Here is a 15,874-nt window from a genome sequence, read left to right as displayed (position 1 = left end):
TCTCTATGAAGAAAACTATGCAGCAAAAAGCTCAGATGTGTGCTTTTAACTTGTGTTTTCAGTATCCTTCTAGTGAAACCAAAAAGAGTACCATAATTTTTAACTATAATTTACTAGATTCTTAAGTTGGCCTTAGTTTCATTACTCTATAAAAAACAATTATACTCCCTAGCTTGCCTTAAAATTGAAGAGATTTCATCAATAGAAATCACACAGTGTCTTGTAATTTTGCAACTCAAACAATCAAATCTTAATTAGGTTTAAAAAACATGTTTGTAGCAGCCATTTAGTTATTAAATCAATTCAGCCTATGCTAGTCAAGTAATTTAAAAATTATTATTAAATATAAAATTTCTTAATGTTTCACATAGATAACTTTTCATTTACTTTCATTGTAATAAAAAGGAGAAACATGTCCTGTTGAAATCTGGCTGCCACAAAGACAGTTTCTGCAATTTATTTTTAAACTGAAAATACGCTGGCATAGAAAATTGTGCCTACAATTAAAGGCAATGTTTTAAGAACAAAAGAAAAACATTAAAAGTGCTTTGCCTTTCTTGAAACTGAATTCTTGAGGCTTTTTTATGTGAAGAAATAACCACTGAGTTAGCAATCTCAAAGATTGTAATTTTTTTTGAGGGGTAAAACATGAAAAGTATATATTTCCTTTCCCCACATTTAGTTCTAAATGCCATTTGCCTTTAACTTCGAACTAACTGCTTCCAGACATCCTGCTCAAACCTCAATGTTTCATTTACCCACCATCTACAAATTCTCCTTAAGGTCTTAACCCTTTAACTTCTATTCTTTCTCCTCTCATCATTTAGAAAACGGATAATTTCCAATTTCTTGGGGGAAAAGAAGGGATTAATCAGGTGTGAAAACCTCACTCAACCTCACCTCCAGCAATAAATATTATGATCACCACCATAACAGCTACCCTCAAGCATTTCAGTGCTACTCACATAGTCAGCTGTCACGTAATGGCCTTGACAATCCTCACAGAGCCCATTTGAGGTAGGTGTTATTATTTGCAGTTTATGAATACATAAACCGAGGCTCAGAGCATTTAGAAAGTTGCCAGAAGTCATACTCCAAGTAGGAGTGCCTCCAAGGCTTGAGCTGCTTTCCTTTTCAGATCCCAACCTTTCAACAGCTGCCCCTTTCTCCAACTCTTCCACAGCCAATGAGACTTCTCAGTTCTGCCTTTCATCTTCTGTTCAATGACACTAGAACAGAATAAAGCCATACTTTCCTTAGAGGCCCTTTCCTTCTTCCACTGACAGCAGATGTGCCATGCACATGCTGCCTCTCTCACTGCTCCTCTTCCCTCCTCCTCTCATCTCACTGCCTACCATCACCCCAGGATCATTTCTATCTGAAGCACAGTAATGAAAGCTTTCCCAATTCCAGTTTAATTTTAAACCCAATGCCTCTCATCCTTGGAAGCTTCATAATCATTTCCTACTCTTAGCTGTTCAGACAAAATTACCACCAAAACAGATTTAGAAATGTTACCTCACATTTCTACCATTACAGGTATCAAAGAATTTAAATACAAATAATAACAATTATCAAGCATGTGTTGCACCCAACAGGAACTGAAAATCTTGCTTGACTCAGAAGAGATGACTTAAACCCCAGTGAGAAAATATGAGTATGATGTAACACTGTAAGTACAAAGCTAAAACCATTATTATAGACATTAAGAACATTAAGGGGAAAAAAATTAAATGTTCAAAACATAAAAAGCTCACATGCCAACTCACCTGTTATAGGATTTGGTTTTTCACTGATAATTTCTAAGTTATCTTTCTTAAAAGCTCTCTTAAATAAAACCAGCATACACATTAAGAATCTACAAAATGGGCTGGGTGCGGTGGCTCACGCCTGTAATTCTAGCACTTTGGGAGGCAGAGGCAGGTGGATCACCTGAGGTCAGGAGTTTGAGACCACTCTGGCCAAAATGGTGAAACCGTGTCTCTACTAAAAATACAAAAATTAGCCAGGTGCAGTGGCGCCCATCTGTAGTCCCAGCTACTAGAGAGGATGAGGCATGAGTATTGCTTGAACCCAGGACGCGGAGGCTGCAGTGAGCCAAGATCGTGCCACTGCACTCCAGCCTGGATGACAGAGTGAGACTCTGTCTCAAAAAAAAAAACAAAAAAACAAAAAAAGGAATTTACAAAATGAACACCTTTTAATGAATTTAAAGCAATTTTGAAAGTAATGTAAGAATGATTCAATTAACACCATGCTAGTTAAAATGTACCTATCACATCCATCCCGAGTATTACGGCAGAGTTACATTTTAGATCACTTGATAAATTAAAAGCAAAAGTGCTTAACATAATTTAGATAATTCTTTCACCTATAAGTAATTTGAGTGAATCTGAACTTAACCATTTAAGAGAATGGGAAGGTTAACTGGTACTATATGGTTAAAACAGAAATATGATTCTTAAAATGTACACACTAATTTGCCAAAGTAATTTTCTGCCAAGTATTCAAGAATTAAGTGATATTGACTGCTAATAACATCTCAGCCACTGTGCGGGCGCATAAGGTTCTAAGACTCTCTTTTTTTAAAAAAAAATTGTATGTATTTATCTTTACAATTTATTTTTCTTTTCTTTTTTTTTTTTAGATGGAATCTCACTCTATTACCCAGGCAGGCTGGAGTACAGTGGTGTGATTTTGGGCTCACTGCAACCTCTAACTCCTGGGTTCAAGTGATTCTCCTGCCTCAACCTCCCAAGTAGATGGGATTACAGGCACCACAACCATGCCCAGCTAATCTGTGTATTTTTAGTAGAGACGGGGTTTTACCATGTTGGCCAGGCTGGTCTTGAACTCCTAGCCTCAAGTGATCCGCCCGCCTCGGCTTCCCATAGTGCTGGGATTACAGGCATGAGCCATCACACCCAGCTATTTTTACAATTTATTTTTCAACTGAAAAATTAAGACAGTATGTATTTATCGTGTACAACATAAGACTCTCTTAACAGCATCTGAATCCACCTCATTGTAACAAGACTCTTCACTATTGAGTCTATCCTCCAAGCTGAGCTTCAACTTCTTTCTGTAGAATAGGAATTAAAACCAAAAAACCAAACCAGCAGCACAACAAAACCCCTACCCCTTTAAAAGGATAAATTATCTGGTTACACACCAAGGCATATTAGCTGGATCTAATAGAGTCCTCACCATATAACAGCTGAACTTGAATGTGTTAGTAGAATCAGATTTCTTAAAAACAAGTAAATTATGTCACTTCCTTGCTTTAAATAATTGTTGGTTCTCTGCATCATCTTTAATGTGAAGTATAATGGCTTGCATACAACTGTAATTTAATGAGTAAGGAACACTGATAATGTGATCCAAGGTTAAAGTTTACTGTTGAATGATATATGGAAAAAGCACTTATAAAGCCACATAACAGAATAAAAATGCTCACAGGGTATATTTTGGTGGGTTAAAAAGAATACTTACTCGAAAAGTTGCAGAGTCACTTGTATAAAAATATTGTGTCACAAAAGTCTTACTGACTTTCAAAATAAAACTGGGCAGAACCCTAACTCAGAAACATTTCAATAATCAAAAATATTCTCGTCATTTAAAAAGCAATAACATGGCATTCAAAAATATACACAGCCTGTAATCCCAGCACTTTGGGAAGCTGAAGTGAGAGGACTGCTTTAGGCCAGGAGTTTGAGGCTAGCCTGGGCAATAAAGAAAGGCCCTGTCTCTTAAAAAAAAAAAAAAATAATAATAATAATTAATAATAATAATATTAAAACTTAGCCAGGTGAGGTGGTGCATCCCTGTAGTCCCAGTTACTCAGGAAGCTGAGGTGGGAGGATCCCTTAAGCTTAGGCGTTCAAGGCTGCAGTGAGCTATGATGGTGCCATTATGCTCCAGCCTGGGCAACAGCAAGACCCTGTCTTTAAAAAAAAAAAAAAAAAAACTCCCTAATGAATGCTAATTTGTAATATTTTATTGTAACATGCATTATATAGAAGTTTATTATACCTTTGGGAAGGAAGCAAAAGGCAAATTAGAAAAAGTTTAAGTATCCACTCTTTTGCGTGTGGTCACACTCCACTTTAGAAAGTTAACCAAATTATAACCTATACATAAATTACCACACAATTTAAAGAGATCCAATTATTTTATTGTAGATAAAACACATTCTTTCCAGTAGAGTCAAACTGACAGAGTAACAGTTCAATTCAAAAGGGGAAAAACTGCTAATCACTTATTCCTTATCGTGCAGTATTCATTTTCATATACTGCATGAGCTTTAAACAATTTCTTCAAGAATAAAAAAGAAGCTGACTCATAAGTCAAATGATATTCCTATGATACAAAAAGATTTTGTAAAAAACGTTTGGTTTTCTTTCAAAATAGCTATCTTGTAGCATAACAAACACTTTTATTCATTCTATATGTGCTAGGCACTGGTGACACAGCCTTAATAATATCACAAATACAAATAAATCAACATGAAGAGTCTCATAACCATAAACAAAATACAAAGGGGAAACCGATTAGGGATTGATCTTGCTTAGAAAGGAAAAGAGCAGAGAAGGCATCACGGAAGTGGCTACCATTTGAATTGAGCCTGGTGGAATCAGCGGGATTAGTCAGATGTGGCTGGAGTTCAGCACAGATTGAAGCTGGCTAGGGCACAAAGAAATGTGGTTGAAAATCTAGGCTTTGACTAACAATATGTTTATGTATATAAAATGTGTTATATAAGTTTTGAAACAATGTATTTGCTCCCCTCCCAGGTTTTCTTTTACTTCAATTCCAAAATAATATATTTGTTAAAACTCTGAAAAGGCCCAGATAGTAATGCACCTTATGTGATGCACATAACACCTAATTTAGGTTCAGTTTAGTCAACAAATCATTATCCTCAAGCACTGAGAAATTTCTCACTTGCAGATGAGGCACGAGGGGGACAGAAATCCAATCCAGAATAGCAGGGTAAGTAACCCAATTTCCAATAGCAGTGACATTGTGAGCAGAGTGGGCAATAACTAGAGACATGGGGGGAAATCCAATGGCCACTACAGGACACTGTGATGGCAATATTTCACTCTGGAGACACATTTCCTTCCAGCAGAGTACAATGCAGGGCATGCTATCAACAGGCTAGTTAACTAGCAGGTTTTGATCATCAGAGTGAAGATGGAATCTCTACAATGCAAAGATCAAGATATCCTCCTCGTATTTAACTTGCTTTGCCAATTCATTTCTTTGTGTTGGAATTATTTATTAAGCATCCTATATATACAACGTTTTGTACTGTCTACCACAAGGGAACAAAAATATAGTTTAAGACTATAAGGGCCTTAAGAAATACTATTCCATCTGAGTTTACTAGGCTAAACTTCAAACAAAGAAGAGTAGCACAATTACACTTTTTCAAGCAGTCTATAGTATTGGTGGAAAGCGTTCCTCAAAGCATACCTTATTCACTGGAAAACAGACAAGTGCTCTGTTTTACTGCTTTATTCTTGAGTAAAACTTTTATGTTAATTTCAAGTTATCCCCACAGCTCTGCTCATTGCCCTCTTCTTTTTTTTTTTTTTGGCCAGATTTAATTTCCTGTTCATACAAAAAAAAGTTGAAATAGTTTCTCCTCACTTGAACTTTAGTAGCAACCCATGACCTATGATGTCATAATGTCTCAAAAACATCTTTGTTTAAAATGTATACTGAATATTCCAATTCATCATCACCACAGTAACTTACCGATTAAGTTTAAAATACAGACTTAAAGCCACGTTAAAACATTTTCAGCGGATTCAAGATAAATTTTAAAAGGGAATAGAAATATTCCTCTGTATAGTTAAATTGGGTAGAATCTTAGTTGGAATCTGAAAATTCTGCAACTTAAGGAAAAAATTGTGGCTCTTAAATTAGGACTGTCAAGTCAAATAGAGCAAACTTGAAACCCTACTTCTATATTTCAATGCTTCTAAGTATAGATGTATAATATACTGGGGGTCATAATATGAAGCAGTTAGTGTTAATTCCTAAAACTTGTTATTCTTTTCACATTCACATATAAAAAGCTGATTTAGATCACTTCAATACCTAACTATATTATTCACAAAAAATATGTACAGCAAGTCATTCTTCAACTGCTTCAGAAAACTGAAGTGAAAATATTTAACATATTTAGTAAGAATTTCCATATCATGTTTTCCTCATCTAGACTTGAAAACTAGAGTAGCAAACAAACAAAAAACTAGAGTAGCACAATTATAAGAAAAAAAACTAATCTTTTTTTTATTCTTTAAGAAAAAACTTTGTTTGGAAATTCTTCTAAAAGACCTTGAAATCACAATGCTGCTGCTGAAAATGCAAGAAAACAATTATGCGAGAAATGGCAAAATGTAAGACTTTGTAGGCTTTTGTTTGTACAATATAAATAGAATGAAATTACAATAATATCATTCATCCCTATGAAATAGGGAAAAAGAATTTATAAGCAAAATAGCTATGTCTAAAAACAAAAGAAAAAGCTTACCCAACATAACCTACTTTTTAAACTAATGCTTTTAAAACAACAAAATCAATTTACATAGTACAATTCAAAGAAACATGAATTGATATTATTAATAATAAATCTTGCCTGGCCTCTACAATTAACAGCAGAACTCTTAATTTCTTTAAAAAATTAAGAAACTTCTTAATTTCTTTAAATGCTAAATAAAATACGATCTGTAATATATAATCTCCTGCCATTATATTGCTCTTAAATTTTAAGTCAATAAACATTCCTACTTTGAATCATATCACTGATATGGCCCAAATAATTGAAGAATTAAAGACATAGCAGCTTCTATTAATAAGTTTAGACTAGTATTGATATACCTTAAAAAAATTACATAATGCATACTGTTAGTACCTCCACAGGAACATCTGAGGAATTATTCATCTAATTATCTTTGGAGGTCTAGGGGCAAATCAAGCATCTTCTCTGAGTAAGTTAAAAATAAGGAACAATAAGATTTTAAATAAAAATCTTTAGGTTTTAAAGCAATTTGTGACTACTATGTATTCATGTAGCCTAAAGTTAAGGAGAGACTAAGAGGAAGACATTTCCAATGCTCAAATCTTAAAATGTTCAAGCATTTGCAAACCTAATGAATATACTTATATTTCTACAACAAAACTATACTTTGTTTATAAAAATATTTATATTATGTAAATCCTTTGCACTAGATATTATGCCTGGCACCAGAGCTACAAAGATTATTTGCCATAGGATCATTAACTGAGGAAAAGGACTACTGTTCACTTAGCTATTAGCTATTTATTATTAATACATTAAAGTAACAAGAATTACTCACCAGCCTTCATCAAAATCAATTCTTAAAAGGATATTCAATTATAGGCAAAAAGAACACTGGAGTAAAAATAAGACTCAACTGCTTTGTCTTTGAGCTGTTCTCAGTGAGCACTGTGGGGATGAAGCACTGAGGAAATACACTGTGGTTGTGAGGCTGGCCTGCCACTCTGGAAGTCTGACACCAGACTGACGTCACATTAGAACATGTCATTGCAGCCGCAAATTAAGGCAGCTCCTCCAGGAAGAATCTGTTGTGATTATGCATGCCTTCCAGCCATAAGAGTAAAATATGATTTCAATTCCCTTAAAATTGGCATATAGCATAGGATAAAACACTAAGATATATGGATGCAAATAGTTACTGAAGAAAACGTTTACTGAGTATTAAAATAAACTTAGCTCTAAATAAATGCATATTTCTTGTTTAAACTGTAAGCACACCAACTAAAATGACTCTAAAAACAGTTTTTCCTGTTTTTTCCAAGATGATATATATTTGTTTCAAAAATTCAAGCAATAAAAGGTATACAAAAGGCTAAAATTGCCTGGAATTCCACCACCCAGAAACGATGATGATGGTTGCTCAGTTTTATTGATCACTTACTATGTTAAGCACTTTACAAATTCATGTGAGCCTCATAACCCAACAAGATAGATTCTATAGTAGTGATCTCCATTTTACTGAAGTAACTAAGGCACAAAGTAGTTAAGTAATTTGCCCACAGTCACAATGCTAATAAGTGATTAAATAGGATTCAAACCCAGGTAGAGTGCCTGCGCTGCCCAGACATTTGATTATCAACGTATACTAACTAGCAGAAAAGGTAAGAGTTGTTAACATCGTGGTGAACATCATTTCAAACCAGAGTTTGTAACATAAACAGGTATTTATTCAACAGAAGGAAATAAAACTATATATGTTTTGCAACATGCTTTCTTTTGCTCAATAATATGCTGTGGACAGGTTTCCATGTCAGCAATTACATTCCTAACTTTCCTTTTGTGATGACTGCTCAGATATCTTTGTGCTTTTCTGTGTTTAGCTATGTAGGATAATTCTCAGAAGTGGAATGGATAGGTCAAAACACGTGCATGTTTTCAACATTTACACACACGATCCTCCAAAAAGAGGTAACAATGTATATTTGTACCTCAGTGCATTAAATTTCTCCTTTCCCCACATCTCAGCTCATATTGAATACTGACAATTATTTTTCTTCTTTGCAAGAAAGCCATTGCACTGTTTTAATTGTGTGTGTGTATGTTTTAATTTAAAGTGAGGTTAAACCTTTCTTCATATGCCTATTCACACAGAAGGCAGTACAGCTTAAAGGTCAAAAGCACATCAGCTATGAAGTCAGATGACCCCAGTTCAAGCCCAGCTCCTTTTCTCAACAGTTTTCTGACCACAGGCAGGTTACTTAGCCTCCCCGTGACTCCATTTCCTTACTCAGAAAATAAACATAATAATGTAATACTCATGAGATTTTTCTGATTATTATATGAGAAAAACCATGTCAAGCAATTAGAACAGTGCTTACCACATTGTAAGTGTTTAATTAAATGCTGACTGACATTTAGTGGCTGACTGTATTTCTTCTATAGTTCATGCCCTTTACCCAAAATGGGGATTTTTAACAGTGTATGGGCAAACCATTTTACAAAACATATTGTACATACCTTGTTAGAATGCTACTGATAGAAAAATTTTTAGATACCTCAATCTGAGTTGTCTTACAACTAAATCTAGCACGCAACATAACTGGTGCTAAAACAAATTCCTTTCATATGAAACTGCTGTAACAAAAATTAAAAATAGCATCTCAAGTTGAGAAAACAAAATTATTTCATCATGTAATTTGAAATATAGATAAGCAAGCCAACACAGTTTGCTATAACCAGAAGGGTTTGCATATGTTTTAGAGAAGTAGTGATTCATGATCTTTCTCATTTTTTTCAGTGAAGGCTTTGCTAGTTTCAAATATGTTCAAGTTTAAACTCCTCATACAATAAAAGAAAACAAATCCATTCTCAGAAACATGAAAAAGAAGTCAATGAAACAACTTTTCCACAGTTCTAAAAGCCAACGACAGCTCCCTTTAAAAAACATAAATCAGAGAAACTAAAAGATAATAAAAAACATAAACCATAACCTATAAATACTGTATGAAGATTAAAATATAGTAAGCTTACTATCCTTACCCCCAAATCAATTTGATCTTCTATTATATAATAAAGGCTTCACTGTTCTCATCAGACAGCTGTAACAAAACACCTCTAAAACTTACTGAGAAGGAATTTTGTATTATCCTGGCAGAGCTGGTTTAGGTGTATTCACTGTTGCATACGCTATAAGATCACCCCATTTGAAGGCAGACATTTTTGTAATAAAATTGCAGCACAATGTTTGCATAATCACACAGTGGTATGATGGTTCTGCATATGGCTGCCAGGAGAAAAACAATACATCGAATCAGCAGGGATGTGTCAAGAGACTCTGGAAGCTTATGAGGGATACTAAGAGGCATCAAGTCAACCAAGTGTTTGGTTTATGAAGTTACCAGCACCCTGCACAGCTTCTCTAGAACCTCTGAAGGTCAGGCCCTTTAATACAGCCACCGTTTACAGAAGGACTGCCACAGGGAAAACACAGTTGTGAAGGGGGCCATAAGATAAGGTCCCTGCTCTCAAGGCCCTAACAGCCTGAAGTGACAGTTTAATAAGAAGGAGAAAGAGCTGTAAACAGATCATTATAACACAACCTCATTTGTAGAGCACAGAAGAGGAAATGGCTAAATGCCTGGGGGAATCTGGAAAAGGCTTAACAAACTGACAGCTGACCTGACTGTTTCGAGAGGCGATTTCAGTTAGAGGTAGCAGTAGTTATAAAAGCGCAAATCTAAGATGTAATCTAAATTTTACATTTAAAAAGGATGCCCTGTTAAATAGAAACTATTCATTTAAGGAAAAGAATAGGTTACAAATAGGGCAATTCTCACAAGTTCCTTGTAAAATTCTGCCCAGTTTTCCCCAAATGTCACTGATGACAAGTTTAACTTTTCTCAATTCTGCCCAAACCACGTTTTAGGAAAAGAAGCTGAGGTAGACTGCGGATCAATGCTCCACTACTTCGTGAGAGCTAATAAACGTCTTTAAATCAAGGGGAATCCTAAATCTCAATTAATCCTGATTCTCTTTTCACGTTATCTCTATACTATAGGTCAAGAACAATGCTTCATTAAAAAGCCACAGAAAAAATCCAGTGAGGGCCTCCAAAGTACTCTCCACCAAATAACATGTTTCAGCACATTCCTCAGCAATATTTGTGATAATGACTAAAGATCTAATTGTGATATTTGTAATTTTTCAGCCCTTATGTTACTTTACTTCTCAGTGCCATTTAAAACTTTGACCACTCTCTTCTTCAAAGTGCCAGCCTTGACCTTGACTTAACCTAGTTTCCCAGCATTCACTCTAGTAAACAGGCTTATGTTCAAACAACTAAATCCAGCATTGAGGTGTTCTGAATACCGTAAATTGGTACCAATTTACTCATCACACATATTCAAAGTAGTTCTTTTAACAGGTAAGAAACAGATCTCCTACCAATCTCTTTTCCATACAGTACCTAACAGTGCTGTACGACATGATGCATGCAAATGTTTCATCAGTTGACTACTGATTTTTATTGCCTAGGTCATTTAATACAAATTGTTCAGATCAGAAAAATACTAGTGCGAGAAAAGCACAACTGCACATTAAATCCCAAGTTTAAACAGAGGCAAAAATTAAGGATAATGAAAACCTCCTTTCTCACTTTTTCCCAAATTTCCAAATTCATTTATTTTGGTATAGCACATACTATTTGTTCATGACTTAAAAAAAGAAAAAACCAAAGTAACACTAATTACAAAAGTAAATTTTAAAATAATTTGAAAATATAGTGTCTTTCTCTCTCTCATATCCTCATTATCTTCTGCTAAAAGTTGGTAATCAGGTAATGAGTAAATCAGCTTACAGAAATTAAACTCTCACACCTAATGATTACCTGAGGTAGGTTTCAAATATCCCATGAACTTATGGCACAGGTAACAACTATATAAACTGAAGTAGAGTATAAGAATAAACTCTATGCCACCACCGAAGACAATCGACATGGGTATGGGGCCAACAACTTCTAAACACAATGTCAGTCTAGTCATCCTCATTTGATACTGACATAATAGTTCAGATATTTTTCATCCACTACCCAAGAAATGTTCAAGGGTTGCTCCATGCTATCATCTTGGTTTTCTTTTAGAGGTGAGATTTCACTACACAGCAACTCTTAGAAAAAGCAACTGGAAGAGTTGAATGATTTAAGAATCAAATGAATCCATAAACACCTGCTTAGGAAGAGACCATTTATAATGAAAAAGCCCTTCATACACTAGAATCTTCCTCCTCAGAGAGTGACAACTTCTAAAATACATTTGCTTACTAATGGGATTCAGAACTGTTTAATTTGAAAATATCAAGTTTTCAAGTTATCAATGACGAGTTAGCCTTCTAAGGCCAGTTTAATAAGAGACTTAGACATTTTTTATTCTCCTTATTTCTTCCAAATCCTTTCTAAATTCTTTCCACTTCTTGTACGAGATTAGTAGCCACAAGTTCCTCCTTCTGAACTCTGCCATAACTTGCATATCTCACTAATTTACATTATTCAGGTCCAGTTCAAATGTTACCTTCTCAGAGAGATCTACCCCAATCTCCCTCACTCAGGTAGTTCCAGTACTACATATTAGGAACAATCAGCATAACCAACAAAATTTAGAGACATGGGTACTTCCATCTCAAATAATCTGTTAATATAAACTATCTTGCACAATAGATGGAAAGTATGTACTCATGGAGACTGGACTAACATCTAATAAGTTCATTCATACAGCCAAATACAAACCAAAATGAGAAATACAATCTAAAAAGCAGCAATTATTTGAGCAATAAAACTAATCCTATTTCTTCCCCGTGTCCTTGTTTTCATAGGGCATCTAAGCTTCTGAGCTATAGGAGAAATGTGTGGTTATATTTATATCTCCTTTGGCATATTTAAACTCTATCTTTGGGTGCTTGAAGACAATTTTTCTCGATGGAAAAAAACAGATTGAGTGGTGATTCTTTTAATGGAATCTTTACATTTTCATCTTAATAACTACAGTTCTAGAAAAATTTCCAGTCAGAGTATATATGCAACAAATGTAGTATAAAAACTTAAATTTACTGATTTTATAATTAAATATATAGTAGTAATAAAAAATTAGGTTTATAAAAATTTGTGCTTTATGAAAGATAATCTTCAAATTCTAGCATGATAAATTCTGATTCAAGAACATGTTGATGAATATGAAATCATAAATATGAAGAATATAAAATTAATAACTCAAGCTTTATGAGTATTTATATATACATATATAAATATATATACATATATGTGTACATATATAAATATATATACATATATATGTGTACATATATACAAATTTAGTTGTAGTTTCCTTACCTAGGTCCTAAGTATAACCTTTTGGATGAATATACATTTCTTAAAATGGACAAAAATTGCACATATTTATGTGAATGTACACTTGTGAATGGTAGTTTGTGACTTACACTCTGTATATAAAATGATTTTCATTCTAAAGGAAATAAAATCTAACTCGTTTTCTACAGAGTCTGATTTACCAACAATATCTATTATTCAAGTACTAACAGTCAATTCTACACTTGTACCATCTGCTTGGAAGATACATGGTATGTTTTTGATGTACGAATAGAATTAAACATATGATAGTGTTACCAGTTTCATTATCATCAAAAAAACAGGCCTCAAAGAAACTCTTACAATGGTTGCTTTGTGTGTTAGCTTGATTTACTTATTAAGAAACTCCTGTTTACCCTTTTGTAGGGAAGGAAGAAAATACCCATGTTTTAAAAAAAACCACAGTACAAGACAGACTGTGTTATGGAGACTCATGATTAAGACACAGCCTTAGGACCTAAAAGACAATTCTATCTCTGCAACAAACTCAATGAAAGGTCCTGAAAAAGTAACTGACTTCATAAGTTGTCCTTTACTCACCATGATATTGAGAGGTGACAGTGTGGTGGCAGCCCTCGCTTGCTCTCAGCGCCTCCTTGGCCTCGGCGCCCACTCTGGCCGTGCCTGAGGAGCCCTTCAGCTTGCCACTGCACTGTGGGAGCCCCTCTCTGGGCTGGCCAAGGCTGGAGCCGGCTCCCTCTGCTTGCAGGGAGGTGTGGAGGGAGAGGTGCTGGCGGGAACCGGGGTGCACGTGGCGCTTGTGGGCCAGCACAAGTTTCAGGTGGGCGCAGGCTCCGCGGGCCGCACTCAGAGTGGCCGGCCGGCATTGCTGGCCCCAGGCAGTGAGGGGCTTAGCACCCAGGCCAGCAGCTGTGGAGGGGGCACCGGGTGCCCCAGCACTGCCAGCCTACCTGCACCGTGCTCAAATTCTCGCCGGGCCTCAGCTGCTTCCCCACAGGGCAGGGCTCTGGACCTGCAGCCCGCCATGCCCGAGACTCCCCTCCGCCATGGGTTCCTGCGCGGCCCAAGCCTCCCCGACGAGCACCGCTCCGTGACGCCCGGTCCCATCAACCACCCAAGGGCTGAGTGCGGGTGCATGGCATGGGACTGGCGGGCAGGTCTGCCTGCAGCCCGGTGCGGGATCCACTAGGTGAAGCCAGCTGGGCTCCTGAGTCTAGTGGGGACTTGGAGAACCTTTATGTCTACCTAAGGGATTGTAAATACACCAATCAGCACTCTGTGTCTAGCTTAAGGTTTGTAAATGCACCAGTCAGCACTCTGTATCTTAGCTAATCTGGTGGGGACCTGGAGAACCCTTATGTCTAGCTAAAGGATTATAAATACACCAATCAGCACTCTGTGTCTAGCTAAGGGATTGTAAATACACCAACCAGCACTCTGTATCTAGCTAATCTGGTGCAGACTTGGAGAACCTTTATGTCTACCTAAGGGATTGTAAATACACCAATCAGCACTCTGTATCTAGCTCAAGGTTTGTAAACACACCAATCAGCACCCTGTATCTAGCTCAAGGTTTGTAAATGCACCAATCAGTGCCCTGTGGGGACTTAGAGAACTTTTGTGTCTAGCTCAGGGATTGTAAATGCACCAATCAGCACCCTATCAAAATGGACCAATCAGCTCTCTGTAAAACAGATCAATCAGCTCTCTGTAAAATGGATCAATCAGCAGGATTTGGGTGGGGCCAGATAAGGGAATAAAAGCTGGCTGCCCAAGCCAGCAGTGGCAACCTGCTTGGGTCTTCTTCCACACTGTGGAAGCTTTGTTCTTTCGCTCTTTGCAATATATCTTGCTGCTGCTTACTTACTCTTTGGGTCCGCACTGCCTCTATGAGCTGTAACACTCACTGCAAGGGTCTGTAGCTTCACTCCTGAGGCCAGCGAGACCACAAACCCACCGGGAGGAATGAACAACTCCAGACAGGAGAAACAAACAACTCCAGACACGCCACCTTAAGAGCTGTAACACTCACCGCGAAGGTCTGCAGCTTCACTCCTGAAGCCAGTGAGACCACGAGCCCACCAGAAGGAAGAAACTCCGAACGCATCCGAACATCAGAAGGAACAAACTCTGGACACGCCACCTTTAAGAACTGTAACACTCACCGCAAGGGTCCGTGGCTTCATTCTTGAAGTCAGTGACACCAAGAACCCACCAATTCCGGACACAATATTGCATAACAGACACAGTCATGTGGTCTCATGTCAACAACTCTAACCAAGACCATCTGCCTGCCAACATCAAGTTTTACTGGGGTATGGCTATTTTCCCTTAAAACCAAACAAAAAACAAACTAAATATTTCTCTGCTATGAGTGACTTAAAAAACAAAAACAAGTTTTAACTTGCCACACTTCTACATTCATATTTCTGATACTGGAGGGCAGATTTCTTTGTCTGTTTTTACACTTCATTTGTATAAATTCCTTTGTCAACAAGTTTTTTCTTCCCTTTTAAATGAAACCACTTATCCTTATTTTGGAAATCTATTGAAAATGTTACATATACTGCTGTCTAGTGTTAAAAAAATCACATAAATGGTTTGAGATTTGATTACTTGGCTAATAGATTTTTCATTTGTTTAGCAAATATTTAGAGTGTAATGCTTTTTCCATAAAATAAGCATTTTTTCTAGATCCTGTAGGAGAATTAAAAAATTAAAAAGAAAAAAAGAGAATGTCTAGGTGTGGGTGGGTAAGTGGAATAGATAAGTACAGAAGTAAAATACAAGTGAGAATATTAGATATGCTACTGCACAAATGGACTTTGGCTGCCTAGATCAGAATTCTGGATCAGGTCTTAGGAAAACTATTGTACGTCTCTGTGCCTCAGTTCTTCCTTCATCTCTAGAATGGGTCTAATAACATCTTCCTCATATAATTGTTACGATGAAACAAATGAAAACAT

The 15,874-nt window shown here is 36.4% G+C and overlaps 1 protein-coding gene across 50 annotated transcripts in view; it reads right to left on the bottom strand.

Annotated features, from left to right (window-relative positions):
- Positions 1-15,874, bottom strand: part of PLEKHA5 (pleckstrin homology domain containing A5) — a 245,580-nt gene that overhangs the window by 131,354 nt on the left and 98,352 nt on the right. For 2 of the 50 annotated variants that reach the window (XM_063785472.1, XM_063785482.1), the window contains exon 1: positions 7,371-7,549. The exons of 45 other annotated variants lie outside the window; for them this stretch is intronic. The gene's annotated coding sequence lies outside the window, so the exon portion shown is untranslated. Of the gene's footprint in view, positions 1-965; positions 1,230-7,370; positions 7,550-15,874 lie in introns of those variants that run through there. 3 more of the 50 variants (XM_016923044.4, XM_063785478.1, XM_054664136.2) reach the window with 3 other exon arrangements.

Source organism: Pan troglodytes, chromosome 10, assembly GCF_028858775.2.
Source record: "Pan troglodytes isolate AG18354 chromosome 10, NHGRI_mPanTro3-v2.0_pri, whole genome shotgun sequence".
In the NCBI taxonomy this organism is placed as follows: domain Eukaryota; kingdom Metazoa; phylum Chordata; class Mammalia; order Primates; family Hominidae; genus Pan; species Pan troglodytes.
This window is presented reverse-complemented; position numbering and strand designations above follow the sequence as displayed.